The 12,829-nt window shown below is 50.5% G+C and overlaps 1 protein-coding gene across 1 annotated transcript in view; it reads left to right on the top strand.

Moving 5' to 3' along the window:
- FH (fumarate hydratase) overlaps positions 1-12,829 on the top strand; it is a 375,622-nt gene that overhangs the window by 114,300 nt on the left and 248,493 nt on the right. The gene's annotated exons all lie outside the window — the stretch shown is intronic.

Genomic DNA, 12,829 nt, shown 5'->3' with positions numbered 1-12,829 from the left:
CACTCTGCCTCTGGGGTTGAGGCAGAAAGGCAGGTGGGGGTCATTTTGGGGGTGTGGGACTCACCCTGATCTGTGGGTAGGCCACCTCTACCCCTCAATATAAGGCAACAAGAAAACTCCCTGTGGTATAGTGGACTTTCTGTCCCCCTGGGGGCAGATTAGGGAGTAAAATCGCCCAGATTTGCCCCTAAGGGGACAAAAACGGTTCTGCCTATTTTTCTGTGGTTGGGTCTAGAACTGAGTTGTTGGAGGGCCATCCCCACTGTTTGTAATTGCACAGAAAATCTTCCCTGGGGTCTAGTAGGCTTTCTGCCCACTTGGGGCAGTTTGGAGGTTGAAACCCCTCAAATACCTTATGGGGCTGAAAGACTATTGTGGCCTTTTTCTTTGGAGTGGGGACCCAGCCTCTTGTGTGAAAGGGCCACCACCACCCCTCAGTATCTGCCAGATTATTATTTCTCTGGGGTCTAGTGACTTTCTACCCACCCCGGGGGCCGATTGGGTGGTAAATCTGCCCAAATCCACAGCAGGGGAAGAGAACGTTTTTTTAGTGATTTCTGGGGTTGGGTTTGGTCTTATGAGTCAGAGGACCCCCCCTCACCCCTCAATTTATGGCAGAGAATGGTGGGCTATCTATTCCCCTGTGGGGGCAAATTGGGTTTCAAGGCCTCCTAGCCTATTTCCAGTGGGGCCGCCCCCCCTGGGGCATTGTGGGTGGATCCTTGCTTGGGATTGCCCTCCTGCTATGATCACCAAGCTGGGATCCACTAGTTAAAGTACCATTGAAAAGATTAAATTATCACCTTTCCAATTATACCTTCCCCATCCAAATCGAGGTTTCGCGGGCTGAAATATGTCCTCGAGCACTGATGTAAATCAGCCAATCGGCTCATTTTACTTTCACTTTATCTGTAATGACGTCCGCATGCTATGAGAAACAAGCATTGGCATAGCCAATAGGTCTCGCCTTTGGGACCTTATAAGTGTTTAGCCATGCAATAGTTGCATAACTAAATACTTATAAGGTCCCAAAAGCGAGACCTATTGGCTATACAAAGCGGCCGCGAAAGTGATCGCGATCAAACATCAAAGCGAAAGTAATCGCGGTAAAGCACGGCGCGCGCGCCCGCGCAAATGCACTGTAGCTCTAGGCTGGCCTGGTAGCACTTTTTGGAGCCCTCTCAATAAGTCTCGCCAGACCAGCGCATGCGCTGGGTCAGGCGAGACCTAAAAACAGTGTCAGGCTTTTGGGGAATCCCATCCCCTGAAACCCGAGCTGAAAATAGAAAACGGAAATCCCTCTGGTGTGGTCGAGAACCAGAGGGATTTCCAGCCCCTAATGCAAGGATGCCCTGGAGCTGTTCAAAGCACCCGAGTGCTTCTGCGCTGGATGGCGTCAACATGTCCTTGGCATGCAAGAGAGTAATGGTCTAGTCCTAGAGTATTTAAGGAAGCGCACCTCCACTCAAAATGGTCCAGGTTGTTCTAATACAGTTGTGGGATACCTTTGGGGGAAAGTTAAATAGTTCCCATATATTGTTAAACAGCCCTAAGGTATAACAGTTCAACATCTGTGTGCAATCCGGACAGATGCTGCCCTTAGGGCGCCACTGGAGGGAAACCTCTTGGATTACATCACTGCTTGTATACATAATTTATTGGTGTCTGCTGCTTTAGTGTGCGGATGTGGTCTCTAAGCTCTGAATGAAATGCATAAAACCTGTATTAAATTCCGTCAGGTGCAGTGGTACTTTGGAATGCATTTTGAAAGCTCTCTTAAGCCCACAACTACAATTAAAACTAATTGTTGAAGTGGTTGATGGATGAGTGAAAGCTAAGTCAGATGCCCAGATTCAACAAAGCTGAACCAGAGACTGATACAAAAGCAGATGTATTATTAAAGAGTAATGTAAATTTTTGTGTGTTTAAGTTAGCTTTAGTAGACCACAAAAACGAATCCACTGCGCCTCTTAGACTGGCTGCACTGACAACTGAAAAAAGATGTCTTTTGAAAGACATACACATGACTTATTTTCTCTCTCATTCTGTGTTTTTCCTTTTTCATAACAAAGACAGAAATGTGAACTATCCTGTGGTGTTGTTTATTTCTACTGTACCAACTAATGTCCTTCGAAGGATGCCTACATGTAATGTTGCAAATGTTCATGGTTGATACTGCTGCCGGTTCAACTATGTTCCTATTAATGTTTAAACAGTTCATTGTTCAATCATGTAATGTCATTTTCCCTTCTATGCTGGGTAAAGGGGATAATGTATTATTCATAATTGGGTGGTCTTTAGAGTTGCCTGTTTTATGTAACATCATATCTGCAATGTTGATTGGATTGTGTAATTTATCTTTTATTAGTACAGCCCATGTTACCTCCTTATGCTATATCAAGTTCATGATTCTCTGTTCCTGTGAACGCATAGAAAGAGCCTTATTTGCGTTGTGTCCTAAAGCTTTTTGGCTATTCTTTGAAGGTAGACTTCATGTTGGTGGTCTTGCTGATTTTGTACTTAAATGCTTTAAAGACCTTTCTTGTCTTGTAAATTGAGGGCAGTCTTTGACAGTTTGCTCTTACACTTTGAGTTTAGGATATTTTATGAATTAATGAGTTGATTAACCAGTTGTCTTTTTGCTTTCTGTAATTTTTCAATAAACTTTAATGGTTTGGACTTTGAATCTAGTCTTGTGTAGGTTTTCTTTGTTTGCCTTGGGCACTTGTCCTTTGGGACTCATACGGCTGTGATCCGTCTAATCTGTGCTAACATTAAATACTTTTTTGCAACTGAGCTTTAGGCTGTTAGCCAAACCTCAGTTAAATAGACATGCTCTGCCCCGTCACCCTTAGCCGCAAGAAGGTGGCGGTGGCATTCCGGAGATAATTGATGGTCACATATGTTGGTATACCAGTGGGATATGATAGAACATTGACACTAATTCCTAATGCCCCAGCCCGTTTTCTCCCCAATTTAGGTTTGGTTCTTCTGGGTGCAGCTGCCATAAAGACCTGCAGGTGCAGCTGTCATACAGACCTGTTATTAACAATGTACATTGAGTGCAATTCGGGGTTTCCTATCAATCATTAACCTTTGCAGCCATTGGTTGTGGCTCAGTCAATAACCTCTTGGCCCTGCCGACTGGATTTTTCATCTGTCACCTCATGCCACTAGCTGTTTGAGTGTATCCTTCTACCTTTACTCCAGTGCATGCACTGAACTGCACCAGGACCTGGGAGACATTAGCCCTTTTTGTGTGCTTCACCTGGCTTCCTCCTCTCTGGCTTGCTCTGATGTAATAAAGCTGCCAGCCTTAGCACATTTATCCCAGACTTATGGTTTTGTGAATGTCTGTTTTTGCAAAGGGGCACAATGCATCAACAGAACAAAAGGACACAACCTCCTGCACCTCACAAACACACCCAGACACTAATGTTGTCATCACTGGGCAGAAAGGATTAGCAAGTATGACATCAGAACTCTGAAGGCAGCTGAAAGAAAACTACGCATGTGAGGTGTTCTGCAGTGAAGGTGAGTTGGGGTGGAGGCTACCTGTTGCAGAATGTGTGCAGACACTAAACAGGGGTTGTTCATGAACTTTTTGGCATCACTTCTGACAAGAGACAGAAATATAATGTTGCACGTTAGTCATTAATTTTGTATTCCAGGCTAAAATATCACAGGTAAGGGGCAAATACTATCCATTGCCCTGTGTGATTCTGGTTTATTTCCCACTCGGAGCACAGGTGCAACTTTCATTCATATTATGCTCTGTACACATGCCGTAACATGCACCCTGCGGATTCTTTTGAGGCATTTCGTATAACAAGAGCTGGTTTAGTGCTCGGCCAAGATGAACAAATGTCAGTTATGAATAGTTTTCCCTGAAGATACCTCTTAAACCAAAAATGCCTTTAGACCCTACTTTTGTTCAGTAATGTTATGCAATTATCAGTGGAATTTGAGACCTCACAGACCAAGTGACCTTTAAATTTAAAAAAGCATTGGCAAAGCCAACAGGCCTCGTCTTGGGGTCCCATTCACTTTGTTAATGGTTTTTAGTGATGCTTTACACCATGGGTCCTTAATTTGTTTTCCAGGAGCCAAAATATATTGTCTTTGGTGTGGTTGAGGGCAGCATTGATGCTGGCAGTATTGGGTTTTTTTGAAAGATGGATGTAAGATGGGCAAAGGAGCAGCTAGGAAGACACTTAATGTGCACTGAGTCGTGGAATTATTTTGAGGGTTTCATTCCATACCGCCATCTAAATTATGTCCCTAATCTCTAGAAGAGACACAGATTTGATAGTGCTGTGTTATGCTGCACCTTAGTCACTATCCAACTATTGCCACCTCTGGTAAGCCTTCTTTCCTTGCTGTTTCTACCTTTAGCTAGTCACATGTGCAAAGGAAGGAACTTGATAAATTAATTGGAATGAAATAGAATCTTAGGCCTCACTATCTCCTTATTCCTTTATACTCCTGTCTGTAATCATCAGGAACGCTTAGAAAGAGGCTCAGTTAATATAGCAAGTGCTGCAAAACTCTTTGACAAATACCTATCACCTTGTCCAAACTTGAACTTTAAGTGTTGATGGTGAAAGGAGCAAATTGGGTGATTCTTCTAATTGTCGTCTGTAATGTCTGTGAACACACTTCCTTTATTCCTTTTGATTATATCACTGTATATTTGTAAATTCTTGCGAAAAGTCCTCAGAATATGACTCTGCACGGTTTTCAGCAAGTTCTATTAGCATCCGTTGTCATGTTTAAATTGAGATTTGAATTACATATGGTAATACAGTAATCTGAATATATGCTTCATTTATGAAGCCTAGTCTTTTTCAGCACTTATGTGTTAACACTTCATACTGAAGTAAAAGCTGAGAAGTGTGTGCCACATATTTGAGCAAATGTTGATTAAATTATAATGTGATGCTTCCTTCAGGACCTGCGTAGGAACAGGATCATTCAAAAGAAGTGTACCAACAAGTGCTTGTCCGAATTATATTTTGCAATTGGCATGCGCTAGTGGTGCTGGAACAATTTTCAGAGTGGGGTGCTGCCATTAATGTTACATTACTGATGTCATAGGGATTGTCAAAAATTCATGCGTCACACAAAAGCAAACGTATTCAGCAGGACAGTGTTAAGGGTGTAGTATATAGTTGGTGGTACATTTTGGAGCATACTGTCGCAAACCTATTAGTAAAGCATGGTGTGGTAGCACACTGTCATTTGCTGACAACACATCTATCACTTAAATTACCATTAAGTTTGCAAAGACATATTGTTTTACTAATTAAAATTAGGCAGCACACTAATGTGTGGAAATTGGTTTTCAAGGCATATTTCATTACCTCCTTGTTAGTCTTCCTCGCCACATGACTAACAAAGTCAATCAATCAATCAGAGCATTTATAGAGCGCGCTACTCACCCGTGCGCGTCTCAAGGCACTGAGGGGGTGGGGGGGGGAGCCGCTACTGCGTGAAGAGCCAGGTCTTGAGGTGTTTCCTGAAGGTGAGATGGTCCTGGGTCATTCGTAGGTGTGCGGGGAGGGAGTTCCATGTCTTGGCTGTCAGGTAGGAGAACGATCTTCCTCCGGCGGTGGTTCTGCGAATCCGTGGGACGGTGGCGAGGGCGAGGCTGGCGGATCGCAGCTGGCGGGTGGGAGTGTAGAGCGAGAGGCGGTTGTTGAGGTATTCGGGGCCCATGTCGTGGAGCGCTTTGTGTGTGTGCGTAAGGAGCCTGAACGTGATCCTCTTGCTGATGGGGAGCCAGTGCAGGTTTCTCAGGTGGGCGGATATGTGGCTGTGGCGAGGGATGTCGAGGATGAGTCGTGCGGAGGCGTTCTGTATGCGTTGTAGTCGTTTTTGAAGTTTGGCAGTGGTTCCCGCGTAGAAGGCGTTTCCGTAGTCCAGTCGGCTGGTGACGAGGGCCTGGGTGACAGTCTTCCTGGTTTCGGTGGGGATCCACCTGAAGATTTTCCGGAGCATGCGCAGGGTGTTGAAGCACGAGGACAAGACGGCGTTGACTTGCTTGGTCATCGTGAGGGAGGAGTCCAGGATGAATCCCAGGTTGCGTGCGTGGTCCGATTGGTGTTGGGGGGGGGGGGGCGCCAGTGCTGAGGGCCACCAGGAGTCGTCCCAGGCGGATGGGGATTGTCCGAGGATGAGGACCTCCGTTTTGTCTGAGTTCAGCTTCAGGCGGCTGAGCTTCATCCATTCTGCGACGTCTTTCATTCCTTCTTGGAGGTTGGTTTTGGCGGCGGCTGGGTCATTGGTGAGGGAGAGTATCAGCTGGGTATCGTCGGCATAGGAGATGATGTTGATGTTGTGTTTGCGTGCGATGGCGGCGAGGGGGCTCATGTAGATGTTGAAGAGGGTAGGGCTGAGCGAGGAGCCTTGGGGTACGCCGCAGATTATCTCGGAGGCCTCTGAGCGGAAGGAAGGGAGGCGGACTCTCTGTGTTCTGTCGGAGAGAAACGAGGTGATCCAGTCCAGGGCCTTTCCTTGGATCCCAGTGTCGAAGAGGCGAGTTATTAGGGTGCGGTGGCATACGGTATCGAAGGCTGCCGAGAGGTCCAGGAGGATGAGGGCGGTTGTTTCTCCGTTGTCCATCAGGGTCCTGATTTCGTCGGTGGCTGCGATGAGGGCGGTCTCGGTGCTGTGGTTGGCTCGAAATCCGGACTGGGATGGGTCGAGCGAGTTGTTTGCTTCGAGGAAAGCAGTCAGCTGTTTGTTGACGGTCTTCTCGATGACTTTGGCCGGGAATGGCAGGAGAGAGATGGGGCGGAAGTTCTTGAGGTCTTTGGGGTCTGCTGTAGGTTTCTTCAGAAGGGCTTTGATTTCTGCGTGCTTCCAGCTCTTCGGGAAGGTGGCTGACGTGAAGGAGCTGGTTATGATGTTCCGGAGATGGGGTGCGATGGTTGTGTCTGCTTTGTTGCAGATATGATGGGGGCATGGGTCCGAGGGGGAGCCGGAGTGGATGAAGTTCATGATGTTGGTGGTGTCTTCAGTGATGATGGGGGTCCAGGAGCTGAGGCTGGTGGTGGGGGTCGCTGGTTCGGAGGTTGGAGGTTGAGTCTGAGGTCCGAAGCTGTCGTGTATGTCTGCGATTTTTTGGTGGAAGAACGTGGCGAGGGAGTTGCAGAGTTCTTGTGAGGGTGTGATGTTGTTGTTGCTGGCGTTTGGGTTGGAGAGCTCCTTGACGATGTTGAAGAGTTCCTTGCTGTTATGGGTGTTGTTGTCTAGTCGTTCTTTGAATGATGTCCTTTTGGTGGTGCGGATCAGTTGGTGGTGTTTGCGGGAGGCGTTCTTGAGGGCTGTCATGTTTTCTGTAGTTTGGTCGCGGCGCCAGAGTGAGCTTCAGCTCCACACCAGAACCTCCAAAGCAAAAAAAAGTCAGCCTCCCATCCCTTCCCAATATGGCCGACCCATTACACTCCATGACCACTATAAGAGGCGGGCCGGCCCAACCCCAAAGCCTGTTTTTTTTAGTTCTGCGCACGTCTCTCCAGATGCGTCAGGTAAGTGGTGCCTGCAGTAGCAGGTACGTGGGTCTCAAGTTGGAGGTCCTGCTCTAGCGTACCCTAGGATCTTGGACTCTCTTTTCCCCCCTTTTTCCCCCGGTGTGTTCTGTATGATGCTGGTTAGGCTCTGCTCCAGCGGGCCGAGGGTTTCCAAGGGGGGGGTGGCGGGGTACTGTTTAAGATGGAGGCTGGCGCACTGTCGTGCCTCCGCTGTGTTTTTGTTTGCTTCTTTACTCTGTGCCCGGTTTTGTCACCGCCCACCTGCCTTTCATGGCGCTGCGGCGGGTGTGCGTGTTTCATTCCCTGCACTTAGTCTTGCCGCCCGCCTGCCCCTCGTGGCGCTGCGGCAGCTCGGCTTTCTTTTTTCCCTTCCAGATGGGTGTACAGCCATCTGGATAAGCTCCATGTGTTAGGTGCTGGCTGTGGAACCTTTCGACGATCAGATGGTTGCAAGTTCCACTCGCCGCGAGTTCACACTGGCTCGCCGCCTGCCTTCCCTTCGAAACGCTCCGGCGGGCAGCAGCCGTTCTACGCGGTTTCAGTATTTCCCGCTAGCGCCGCCAGTCCTTAATGCGCTGCAGCAGGCGGCGGGTGTATTTTACCTCGCTGGGGAGCCATTGTGGGCTAATTGTTAGGGTCTCTGACTCGCTCTGGGAAGGTTAGGAGTTCCATACCCCCCGCCTGCCCTTCGGGGAGTTGCGGCGGGCGGCGGCGGTGCTGCGCGGGTCTTGCAGTCTTCTCATCGTGGGGCTCTCTCTACTCGGATGTGGGCGGCTCATGTGGGCTGTGACTTCTACTAGCTCCCCGGAGCCCCTCTGGCTTACCTGCTTTTCGCTGACTTCCTCCCCGCACCTCTCCTGTGAGTTTTCCTTGGGGGCGGGGTGCCCCTTTTGGCAACATTGTGGTCCGTCCTCCGGGGACGGGTCTGGCCTCGTCCAGTTTCCCGCGCTGCTGTTTTCTCTTGGGGATCGGTTTTCTGTCCCGGTGCTGGTTTCCGGTGTGGACGCATTGTCGGCTCTGATCCTTGGGCGGACGGCTGGTGGGCTCGGATAGCATGGGCACTTAGCACTGGTTAAACCGGACGGTAGGTCCCAAATCTCAAAGTCTCAGATTCTCATACGCCCTAGGGCTAACCCAGTACAAGCTGTGCTTATTTACGTCTGCTTCCTCCTGCCTCTGCCATGCATCCGTTTTTCCGCGCAGGGCCACCCCCGGTCCATGCAGGCGCGCTTTCAGCCAGGGTCCTCTCGCTTCTACCATTGCCTCTGTCGGGCTCACTCCTGTGCGGAGCTGCATTCTTTGACGTTTCTCAACGGCATGCGACTTGTGGCCTGACGTGTCCTACTGTGACTCCGGTCCTTCGTGTGGGTCTTACTGTGTTTTTTTTTTCTTTACCCTCCTTTGTGTGTGGTAGTACGGTCACCTTCGATCCAAGGTTTTAGTTTGTGTATGGTTTTGGTGTGGTGTCTTGCTCACGCACATGCGCGCTTCACTATTCTCAGGGTGGAGGATGTGTCCTTCCGGCTTGCGCGGCCGGTCTCGGTGCTGAGGTTCCTGGTTCATATCTCGGCTAGGGCGCTCATCATCCTGTAAATCTGGCAGCTCACTTGTACTTCGTGACTGTCTCCCTGGTGTATGTGTCCATGGCCTGTTGGGAGTTCTCGCTTCGGTTTGGCTCTTCTGCTGCTGTCCCGTTTTTGCCGCTGTCAGGTACGGATCTGGGGGTACTGTACTCGCTTGGTTATTGGTTTCCTCCTTATTTTCTGGTGGTAACGGACCTGCTTCATGGCGCAGGGTGTAGGAGCGGTTTCCGGATTTGGCAATTGGTCCTCAACATACTGCTATGGTTGCAATATTGTTTAATTTTTGTATTATTCCCTGCTGGTCATGTCTATCTGTTTTGATGATGCAGTTTCTGTTTCTTTGGATCCGGCGTCGAGAGTCATACGTACGCCCTTCCGTGCTCTGCATGACCCTGCACTGGGGCCTTCCAGGTGTTTTCTCACTCTGGTTTTCCTCTATGTTGGCCTCATCGGGTCCCATTGGGTTGTTCTATCCGCTTTTTCGCGGGGTTCTCTGGTTGACTTGGGTGACATTGACACGTTCTGTTATTCGGCCCGTGTGGTGTTGGGTTGCAGGGCCTCAGCTTCATTGTTTGCTGTGTTGTCCCTGTCTCCTTCGTCCCTTCCGGGCTTTGGGCCTGCGGTCCTTTCGTCCTGTGGGCTCCTGTTCCTGCCGTTGTTGTGCTGTCCCGGTTAGTTCCTTGGTGGACGTCCTCCGGGGGTTTCCAGGGGCTGTGGCCTGCGGCGTGTCTGATGAGGGCAGGCTGCGGTTGGCGCCTGTCCGTCCGTCTCTGGACTGCATCGGTGGTCACCTGGTGTTTTCTTGCTGGCTGTTTCTGCTCCTGGGAGGCTCGCTGTCTCGGCGGGTGGCTCCTGCACCCATTTCCTGACTGCTTCCTGCTGTTGCCATGCTTCTCCTCGCCTCCTGGGGGTCGGGGTTTTGTTGTGGTCCTTCTGTTGCCTCTCCTCTCGTCCTGGATGGCACGGTTCCTTGGCTCCTGCCCTCTACCTGCCCGCTCCGGTTGTCGGTTATTGGACTCCCCTGCACCTGTCCATGGTGCTGTGGCTCTTTGGTTGCTCTGCTTCCTTTGGGTGGTGCCTGCTTGGTCGGGCCAGTGGTTCGGCGCCCACCTCTGGTGGGGTGTGCGTTCCAACCTTTTTGTTGCGGGGTCGCTTTTGGTGGTCTCGCTGGTCCTTCTATAACGGGTCCTGTTCGTCGGGTTTCGTTTGGCCCCCCGGTTGCTCCGGTTGGGGTTGTCTGCCTTGGTAGGGGCCATCCTCGGGACGTGTTTTGGGTCTTGTTGACTGGCGGTGTTTTGCCCCTGTCTGTCCTTTGCGGATCCTCCCCTTCCTGTTGGTCTTGGTGCCTCTGATCCTTCCTTGGGAGTGTTGGCGACGTTGGCCTTCCTGGGGGGCATGCTTGAGTTCCCAATCTGTACTGGGTCGGTGGGTTTCCCTGAGCAGGGTTTTCCCGTTTGGCTTCTGTTTGCCGTTCCTTGGCTTCTCTGGGGGTTTCCCCTGCCTTGCTGGGGCTTGTTTGTTGCCATTCTGGTGGGTTGTCCTCTGCCTCGTGCTCCGGGGTGTTTGCGGGGTTCACCCCTGTTGGCTTTTTGGGCACATTGGTGCTGTCCTTGCCTGGGTCGTTTTTGGCTCCGGGCGTTCCACCCTGAAGGCTCGTGTTCCCCTCGGCTCTCTTTCAGTGAATTGTGGGTCGGGCCTCTTTCGTTCCTGGATGGGAGTTCTCCTGGGAGCGTCTGGTGCTGTCTGCTTCCCTTGGGTCCCCGGTGTTGGCTCTATGGCCTTCTCTTCCGGGCTCCAGGCTTTGCGCTTTCCTGGGGTCCTTTTTCTTCCAGGGGTTTTGGCCTGGCCAGGTCTTTTGTCCTGTTGGTGGTACTCACCTGGGTGCATGCTCCATTGGCTTCTGCTGCTGCGGTGGTTGTCTTGGGCCCTTTTGCTCATTGGTCCTTGTTATGCCTATGTGGGCGCGGGTTTTGTTTCCTGCCCCTGCTTTTTCTTCCCCTTGCTGGTTTTTGTCTCCGGCAGTGCTGTTGGGTGTCCGGGGGTGCTGGGACTCCCGGTTCTCATCTCCCTGGCGGGGCCCTGCGCTTCCGGTGTGGATTGTATCCTTGTTTTTTGTCCCTGGTTTTGGGGTCCCGGGGCCTGTTGGCTCTGGTGGCTCCCTGGGAGTCTGGACATGGCTTGGGCCCGCCCTTCTGTCCTTCTCGCCTTTGGTGTGTTTCTGCCTGTGGCTTTTTCTCCCTGTGCGCTCCTGTTCTAGTCGGTTCTTCGTTGTTAGGCTGGGCAGGGCCTTGTTGTTGGCTGGCTGACTGTATGGCCGCCTGGGTGCTCGCTTCGGCGGCTCGCTTCCTTCTTGTGGTACGTTCCTGGAACGGGTTGCTTGGTCCCTGTGCGGGGCGGTCTTGGGCTGCTGCGCTGCATTTTCCTTCCTTCCAATCGTGGGTGGTCCTGTGGGTTTTCCGCTTTTCGCTGTTGGCCGGTTGGGTTCCCTTGGTGGCCAGGTCTCTTCAGTGTCGTTTCCGGCACCTTCCTGGGTCCATTTTGCTTTGTGCCTGCCTGGGTTCTCTCCTTGGGGTCCATTCTGGGGGGGTCCTTTGTGTGACTGGGGTATTTCCCCCGCCTGTATCTCTTCTGCACCCCCTTCCGTTCTTGCGGCTCTTGCCAGTCTGGTTCCGCTGCCCCATTCCTCTGGTGGTTTAGGCTCGCTTGCGGGTGGTGATCAGCCTTCCGGTGTTGCTGTGATTGTTGGGCTGCATCTCTCTTTCTGCTGTGGCTTTTTTGTTGGCTCGCTGTGGTGGGGGTGCTCTCTGTTCATTCAGTTCCTCTCTGGTCTTTTGGTTGTCCGTTGGGCAGTCCTGGGGTGTTTGGTCCGGCTTGCTCCTTTCTGTTCTAGGCCCTGTTTGCTGTTGCTTTTGGGTCCGTGCTGTCTGCTTCCGTGCCTTTCTCTGTCCTCCCTCGGCTTTTGCCTTTTGCTTGGGGTGGCACTTTTGCGGCATTCACCTCTGCTCCCCAACATGGAATCTCCAGTATACTATTATGTATGACTGAACAACTCCCCATCTTCAATAGGGACCCTTGAAAACCTTATAGATTTCAACTTTGTTTCCGCCCCTGAGCTGCAGTTATTAGGGTTCCGGCTTTTGTAATAGCCGCAACCGAATACATTGTCTTGGCGACCTTTGTTGGCTGTGACACTCATTTGACCCCAAGTGCTGCCTCATTATTGTTGAACACATTTTGTGGACTTTTTCCACAAAGCATTAAAATGTACTGGAGTCTTGGTCAGGCCAATCAAATTGCACACCTTATTGTGACAGAATTATTCTTCACTTTATCGTGACAGCTGCTGCAGGATGCATGCATCCTGTCCAATGGCTAGTGATCGTGGTCAAGCAAAAGCAAAGGTGGGCCACGAACCTTTTGTGACTTCATGAGATAGAAGGTGACAGAAGCGTAGGTAGGAGTTACGGCTTCCACCCTGACTGCAGAAAGAGGAACACGTTTGAAGATGCTTAGTTGCTTTAGGTTTCAAAATTAGCCCGAATTATCAGAAAAATTGACTTGGCTGGAAAAATAAATTCGTGATAGTTTGGTGGGTTGTTTCTTCTGCCTCTGTTTCGTAAAAGACGTATCGGGAATTATGGAATAAATGCGGAGTGTGTTTCCCAAACCAATAAAGAATAAAATAATAGATAGGAGTCGGACCCCCAAAAT

The sequence above is a fragment of the Triturus cristatus genome, chromosome 6, assembly GCF_964204655.1.
Source record: "Triturus cristatus chromosome 6, aTriCri1.1, whole genome shotgun sequence".
Classification (NCBI taxonomy): Eukaryota; Metazoa; Chordata; class Amphibia; order Caudata; family Salamandridae; genus Triturus; species Triturus cristatus.
The sequence above is the reverse complement of the archived record's forward strand: the minus strand, read 5'-3'. Positions and strand labels throughout refer to the sequence as shown.